Source organism: Haemaphysalis longicornis, unplaced genomic scaffold, assembly GCF_048455015.1.
Source record: "Haemaphysalis longicornis isolate Haplotype H1 unplaced genomic scaffold, Haemaphysalis longicornis Haplotype H1 scaffold_1, whole genome shotgun sequence".
Classification (NCBI taxonomy): Eukaryota; Metazoa; Arthropoda; class Arachnida; order Ixodida; family Ixodidae; genus Haemaphysalis; species Haemaphysalis longicornis.
This window is the reverse complement of record NW_027526203.1, coordinates 114,919,124-114,927,800: the sequence shown is the minus strand read 5'-3', so window position 1 is coordinate 114,927,800 and position 8,677 is coordinate 114,919,124.

The following is an 8,677-nucleotide window of genomic DNA, read 5'->3' as shown; positions in this document are numbered from 1 at the left end:
TTAGGTCATCTTGCAAGGCAAAACAATCACTCGTATTATGAATAACTCTATATAACACGCAATCATCAGCGAATAATCTGACACAGCACGGTGCATTTATTTTCTTTCTACACAACCTCTGTCATCAAGTTTTCAGTAGCGCGTTTAAAGGCATTGTCGTGCCTGCGAAAATGAAAAAACCCAAATTTCTATGCGCGGCAAGACATGATCGAGCCAGTATAAGAGTATCAAAAGACACGCATAGCAAAATGTCTAGTCTTTTCAAATCCTTTTTCAACCATTCTATCGCGTGTCCTCGTTGTATGAGGTGCGCATTCCGCCCGGCCAACATTTTTTTTTCAAAGTGTCTTTAAGGCAAGCTTTAATCCGTCGCCGGCAAATATTCACCGCTCTCCCGTGTGTCGACACCGCGTTTCCCGAGAAAAGGTGACATTTTTGAAATTTCGGGCGAATAAATCCCCACCATATACCTGCCGCTTGAACGGTAACTAATCAACTTGCGGCTATAAACTGTGCAACGCGGTTTACGTGCTGTGTGTGAGACGTTTTCAGACAAAGCTAACCGGTGGTTATTATCTTTTTGTTGAATATTATCTTTTTTTAACAATGTTGTCGAATATGGGGCATCTTTTTAGATTTGTTAGATTGAAAATGTATCGCCTATATCTCATTCAAGAATTATTTTAACTTCTGGCTGCTTCAGTCACGGCCGGGCGGTTGGATCGAGTGACAGACTGGCAGACATACATACATACATACGGACAGACAGTTTTCGCGGTTGAGTAGCCCAGGAATGACAACGACATCTTTTAAAACCCGTGCGCTGGCTGTCTCTCAGTCGGCGCAAGCGCTCGCCTACGGGGACCACTCCGCTCCGACCCGAAACCAGTCCCCGAACGCTAGCGCCACGCGGGAGTCAAGCGGCGGCAAACGTAAACACCGCCACTCACGCCCTCGCCCGTTGAAATCCGGGCGACGCGGCAGGCCGCACCTTGCGTGCGCTCTCATCCAGCGGCCGTGCCATAGCGTAGCCGCCGTAAGGTGATGATGCTGATGATGATGATGATGGTGGTGGTGATGATTAAAGGCCTTCTCTTTGAATTGAGGTGACGGCATGCGCCATCTAGCCTATCTTAGTAATTTAAATATAGTTAACCCTTAACTCGGATTTCTTTTTAACTCTGCCCTGCCGCTACCCCTGCCTGGGATGACACTTTATCGACTTCCCTGCTTTTTTTCCACCAATACTCCAGCCGCTGCTTAGTAATACCTACTGCTGACCAGTTAACGCTTCCATCAACTGCGAAGCCCAGTGCCTCAGGAAGTAGCACTTTCCCCCCAATTTTAGCCGGCTGAATCATTTGGCATTCTATTACTATGTGGTCGATTGTTTGTTTATCCCTGCCACATCCCACACATGTCTCATCCTGGGACGGATATTTGCTCATGTAGGTTCGAGTTCTCAAGCAGCCAGCCCGCGCCTCAAATAGCAACGCGCTACCTTTATTGTTGTCATAAAAGTTCTCTTTCCGGATCTCTTGTTTGCTTGCTTTATAGATTCCCAGTGATCCCTTCTTTTCTATCCTCTATATCCACATGAGCGTCTCCGTTTCCTTCACTTGCTTTTTAACTGCTCCCCCTTGTTTATTCGCCGCGTTCAAGTTATATTTAGTCGCCAGCTTTCGCGTCCTCTTCCGCCATTGGGTGTCCACACTTTTAAGGTACAGGTACCTGTGCACTCTGGCTGCCCAGTTCTTCTCAAATGTCTAAGCCGCTCATCAAAGCGTATTTTACTTTGCGCTTCCCTCGCCTCAAATGAAGCCCAGCCCATATCGCCGTGTACCGCCTCATTTATAGAGTCTATTCACAAGCGGCTCAGCCGCTATGCCGCAAGGCCTTATGGGAAGGGCGATTTGGCGATCCGCCATAACTGTGGCGGTAGTGGCAGTTTGCTGCAGCGTTACCCGCACCGTGTGCGTAGCGGTTTAATCATGGTACACTGCGCTGTGTACGGCTGCTACAACTCGTCAACGAATACTGCAGGCGGGTGTGAAAATGCTCAGAAGGTGCGCTTCTTTGCGGTGCCTACCGTGATCCGCTGGCAATGCAGCAAGACGCAAGAAATGTCAACAAAGCGTCGCGCCGAGTGGTTTCGCCGGATCAACCGTGGGGACATCAACAAAGAAGCCACGCATTACAAGGTGTGCAGCGCACATTTCGTTTCTGGTAAGCAAATTTCGAGCTTTACATAACTGTGCGCGGTTTTCGTGGGCGTCGGATGCGCTGGTTGGCGTGTGAAGTGGGCTCACTTCGTCGAGCTTGCAATTTTCTGTCTAGGTCGGATTCTGGCGTGTCTAACAAAAAATGCACCTGAATGTGCGAACCTATGCGTATGTGCGCTTTTGTTTTTTCTTTGTGTGATCCGGCAGTTTTGTCCTTGGCCGTGATCTTTGCTTTATCACCCTCGCTTTTCGTAAGCAAAGTGCAAAGCTACGGCAGCATGCATGTTTTCGTAACAAGGTTTCACGAGCGAACGTTTTGGTGTTTCGAATGAATTGTACGGCTCGGCGGTTAGAGAATGAAATGGCTGGGCGTCGTAGTTGCTTCTTCCTTCTACTATCGCCGTCAACTTTTCTTTGTTTACTTGAATTTTTCAGGGAAACCATGCTACCTCATGGACGACACAAACCCAGACTGGGCTCCAAGCCTTAACCTCGGCCACAACATAAAGGCTGCTTCGAATGAAAGGTGAGATCTTATCCATACTTTTTGGAGCGCAAGCCTTGACGCATAGTGTCGTTGTTTGCTTAATGGTTATGAGATCAGTGCAGTAGATAAGGTACAGCGATAGTACATCTCGTAAATCTTCAAATTTTTGTTTTCATTGGCTGACATGCAACAGCAGCCATGACTACAGAAAGTTGGTGTGTCTTAATTCAGTGGGGGCATTTTTCTGAATGCTGCCTTGGGAAAATGTCACCACCATTCCTGGTAATTGTCACCATGTTGAGGTCTTCCTTTTTTTTTTGTTCCTTGTGCCAACGCAGGAAGCTGTTTTCGCCCTGCCGCTGTAAATTAAGCCACGATAAAAAGTTGTGTGAAGCGCTTCCAAGCTTCATATATGAAGCTAGCATAGTTTAGCACCTTTAATCGACATTTCACGTCCCTTACTCCCAGCAAATGTCTTTAGAGAAACTAGTTGTTAGCCCATCACCCAGTTGCAATCAGAATCTACCATGCTTAATGAAATTCCGTTGTGCCACAAGTATTCTAATTGCCCTTGCATATGGTGCAAGGTGATAAAGGTTCTTACACTTGTTTCAGGCACAAATGGCGCTCTGCGAGAGCAGACGCAAAGAAGCACCATGAACCTGCAAGCCCTAGTTCAGTGCTGCAACCTCTCGATATGAATAGCCCAGTTACCAGTAGGGGAAGATGTGCTGATGGTAGTGACACAGGTAAATTTCATATTTTTTATTACATTCCACAGGTGCAATGCTATTTTTCATTACATGGCCTTTTATTACAAGGGGCTTCGTCCGAGCTGCAACACCCCAACATGATGCCGAAGGTCAGGCTTCCGAGTCTTCAAGCATTGGAACAAACGCTGGTTTCACAAACAGCGATTCAGGTTAACATTGTTTTGTTTTCTACCTAAGAAACTCATAGTTGCACAAATTTTGAAATACATAGGTGCTACTGTTCATGTATTTTGCACTGGTGTTTGGATGCTTTTCCATGTAGTCGCAAAAGGATGAATAGCTAATGCTCATGGAAGGCCCAGGTGCTCTCATTATTAGTAATAGTGCAACTGTTGACCCCAACACTTCTAGAAGTTCAAAATGCAACGGAGTCCACGGACCCTTTGGAGGTGCCTGTTCCCCACGTGGTGGATGCTGGTAACACAGAACCATGTAAGTGTAACACTGCACGTACATGTATATTAGATAGGTTGGGCAATTTCTTTATCCTGGAAAATTCAACATCCCAGGTTCCAGAAAAAGTGCTGCTGCTGATCAAGCTTCGGTTTGCCACATTGATGCTGCTGTCAACGCTGCCCCTTGTAAGTCTGATGATGATGATGTTTGGATGTTTATGGCGCAAGGCCAACTGGGGCAAAGAGCGCCAAAAAAATAGTGATATATGAGGGGTGAAACCTTAAACCCTACGTAAACTCAGCAAAAACAAAAGTAAAATCACAACACGACAATGAGCATGGCTGGTGTATAGGGCCCGATTTCATGATGCGTGATAGGAAATGAGGTTTAAAAACTTGACGTCGGACAAATACTCAAACACACGTTTCACGGAAACAATGGCATCATCACCTAGGAAAAACGATGGATGTAGGGGAATATGTTGTCTGTAGAGTTCTCTGAAGTGTTTGTGTCGTGTTGTGTGAAGTGCCTTGCATGTGATTAGTATATGTACTACGGATAGGGCCTCTCCGCACCTGCTGCACTGGGGTCTAGGAGATCCCGTCAGCAGATACGAGTGAGTTGCATGCGTGTGCCCTATCCGTAGCCTACCCAAGGCGACTTCCGTGTGTCTGTTGCGTGAGTCAGCTGTGTACCGTCCCAAGTGTGGCTTTATTACATGTAGTTTGTTGTCTGTCTGTTCATCCCAGTGTGTTTGCCATGTTCTGCGCAGGTGTTGTCTTATGTGTGGCTTGAGGTCTGTGTACGGTACGGTTGTTATGTCTACAGTGTTCCTGAGTGCAGCAGCAGCTGCCCTCTCGTCTGCCAACTCATTCCCAGCGATCCCAGCGTGTCCTGGAACCCAGCAGAGGAGCAGCTGATGCTTCTTTGCATGCACAGACATGATAATGTTAAATACAAGATTAACTATGTGGTTTTTGGGGGGTGTATGCGATGACAGTGCGCGAACAACACTCAAGGAATCTGTGTAGATGATAGACTTCGGAATTTGATTTTCATGTATGTGTCGTACAATCAGCAAAATCCCATGAGCTTCTGCTGAAAAAATTGTCGTGTGGACGCTCATGGTTCTGGCTGCACTGAAATTCGGACCATGAGCAGCGCAGGAGACCATAGTGGAGGTTTTAGACGCGTCACTGGAAAATTCTGCAAGTGGGTATTTAAACTGCAGAGATAGAAAGTGCTGCAGTATTGCAGCTCGCGGTACCCGTTTTTTGTCAAGTTTCATAAAAGAAAGGTCGGAGGACACAGGACGAACTTTCCAAGGAGGTAAAATGTCTGAAAAGGTTGATCTGTACACATCTAAAAACGAAGCGCTCAGATCCGAGGCTCGCTCTCTCACTCTAAGTGAAAAGGGCAGAGGAACGGATGGGCGATTTACAAAGAGCACAGATGTGGATGTGTCGTTAAAAACAGGATAAAAAGGATGGTTATTCAGAGATGAAATTTTAAAAGCATAAAGTAAGTCCATGTATGTCCGTTGGTTCTCAAGGCTCCACTTATTACACTCGGCATACAGACTCTCGACAGGGCTAGTGCGAAAAGCACCCGACGCAAGCCGTAGCCCCAAGTGTAGCACTGGGTCAAGCATTCGCAACGCTGTTTTACTCGCCGACCCATATACCACACTGCCATAGTCTAAACGAGACCCAACCAAAGCAGTATAGAGCCGTAGTAGGAGTTCTTTGTCGGAACCATACGATTGATGGGAGAGAACCTTAAGTATATTCATTGTTTTCAGACATTTATGTTTAAGTTTCTTGATGTGTGGAATGAATGTGAGTTTCTGGTCAAACACAACACCTAAGAACTTGTGCTCCTTGTTCACAGGAAGCGACACGCCATTCAGAGTAATGTCTGGGTCCGGATGGACCCCGCGCTTCCTGGAGAACACAACGCAGGAGCTTTTTGCAGGATTCAATTTAAACCCATTCTTGTCTGCCCAGCCGGCAAGCTTCTTGACACCAAGCTGGACTTGACGTTCGCATATTGACATATTACATGATTTAAAAGATATTTGCACGTCGTCTACATACATAGAATAAGAGATTGTTGGTGGCAGTGCCTTTCCAAGAGAGTTCATCTTTACGATAAAGAGAGTGCAACTCAACACGCCACCTTGCGGCACGCCATTTTCTTGGACGTGAACCTTTGAAAGTGCACAACCAACTCTTACTCTGAACGCTCTCTCCGACAAATAACTAACAAGGGTGTTCAACATATTACCCGAAACACCGAATGACCTGAGGTTACTAAGGATCCCATAACGCCAAGCGGTGTCGTAGGCCTTCTCGAGGTCGAAAAAAACAATTAAGCAGTACTGCTTATGCACGAAGGCATCCTTGATGTATGAGTCAAGTGCAACCAGTTGATCGTTCGTCGATCGCCCCACCCTAAAGCCTGCCTGGCAGCTCTCGAGAAGACCATTGTACTCGAGGAAGTACACAAGCCTGCGATTGATCATCTTCTCGAAGAGCTTGCACAGGCAGCTCGTCAGGGCTATTGGACGGTAACTTGAGGGGGACAACGGGTCCTTTCCCTCCTTCAAGAAAGCCACTACAATGGCCTCCCTCCAAGAGTGTGGAATGTGCCCCGAAAGCCATATTTTATTATATAGATGTAGAAGTGCTTCAAGTGTGTCTGCGTGTAGATGTTGTATCATTGTGTATGTAATGTTGTCTGGGCCTGGAGCTGAGGGTTTACACGTGCTCAGAGCAGCCCTCAGCTCATGTAGTAAAAACAGGGAGTTGTAAGAAGTCTGTGATTTGTTGTTGTCGTGTAGGGACTTCTTTTCACAAGAGGCTTTATACTTCAGGAAAGTGTTCGTGTAGTGTGCTGAACTGGACACGTGTTGGAAGTGTTGTGCGAGTGTGTCAGCCTGGTCTTCCAGTGTGTCCCCTGTTGCACTGACCAGGGGCAGGCTGTGTGTATGTTGTCCTTTGAGTTTGCGTATACGTGTCCATACCTTGCGTGTGTCTGTGTATGAGTTTATAGATGTTATAAATGAGCGCCAACTCTCTCGTTTTGCCTCACGGCGCACACGTTTTCCTAACGCCTTGGCCCGTTTGAACAAAATGAGGTTACCCGACGTGGGGTACCGACGAAGGACACCCCACGCCTTGTTCTGGGCCTCTCGCGCCCGCCTACAGTCCTCATTCCACCACGGCCTCCGCTGGTTGCGCGGGGCACCAGAGGTGTGGGGAATGGACTTTTCGGCGGCGTCGAGGATGTGCGCCGTGAGGAGTTGTGAGGCTTCATCTACGTGTAGGTGTGCTATGGATGTGTGGTGTAGTTTCGATGTCTCTGTAAATGTGTTCCAGTTAGCTCGTGCTTCATTGAACCTATTATGGGAAGATGAACTGCTTGGGCCTTTACCTATATATCTAAGTGAGGTGGGGAAGTGGTCACTACCATATGGGTCAGTTCCCACACCCCACTCGAGAAGAGGAAAGAGAACAGCGGAGCCAATAGCCAAGTCAAGACATGAGTATGTGTTGTGTCCTATGTTATGATATGTAGGCTGTTTATTGTTGAAAAGGCATGCTCCAGAAGATGTCAGGAATTTCTCTATCAGGCGACCTCGGGCATCCGTTCTGGAAGAGCCCCAAAGAGAGTTGTGAGCATTAAGGTCGCCTGTTAGAATGTATGGTTCGGGCAGCTGGTCTACCAGCGCCTCGAAGTCGGAGCTCGTAAGTGCAACATCAGGAGGAATGTATATGGAGCATACCGTTATTAATCTATTAAATATTATTGTGCGGACGGCTACAGCCTCAAGGACGGTGTTCAAGGGGACAGGGTGGCATGCTAAGGATTTGCGGGTGATTATGGCAACACCGCCAGAAGAGTGTGTGCAGCCATCCCTGTCTTTCCTGTATACCATGTAACTATTCAAGAAATTTGTGTGTTTGGAATTCAGATGTGTTTCTTGGACACACATTATACTTGGCTGATTGGCATGCAGAATCTCATAAACGTCGTCAAGATTATTCAGAAGGCCTCTGCAGTTCCATTGAACAATATTTTCTCTTCCCATTATTATGTGTTCAGAGCTACTGGAGTGTAACTATTTATGTAGGGTCTTTCGGGGCTTGCACTCTTGGAAGGGGTTTTCTGACCTTCTCTACTGACCTGGACGTCACAGCCCGTTCCTTCCGCTGCGATGAAAGCCGGAAGGGCTCGACGTCCATGTCGTCATCTGAAGGCAAGGGGGTGCCCAACGGACTGGGCCCCCTTGACATTGTACCCTTACGGGTGTTCTTTGCCTGCGCTGCCAGTGCAGAAGGCGTGGGGAGCACCCCAGATGGCACCGGCAGTGAGGAGGGGGAGGGGGTCGCTGCGACCGCCTCCGTCTCCATCTCGTCCGGGCCCTCGCGTGTGCTTCGGGCCGGTGGAGAGGGGGAAACGGTAGGTGCAGCAGCATCCCCACCGGACGTGGATGCCACCACAGCCGCTGCTGGCTCAGCGAGCGGTGCGGAGGCGGGTTGGGCTGCCAGAGGCAACCCTGGGGGGGGCGGGGGCGGGACCAAGTCCGACTCGCGGTACTGGGTCCCCGCCGAAACCAGACGCCGCTCCGCCCCCCGGCGAGCTGCGTCGGCGTACCTCCCCAGGGGAAAAGAGGCGAACCTCTTTCGCGCCTCGGGGAAGGTGATGTTTTCAGTGACTTTGATGTTGATTATTTTCTTCTCTAGTTGGAACTTTTCACAGGCGCGAGAGTATGCTGCATGTGGACCCTGGCAATT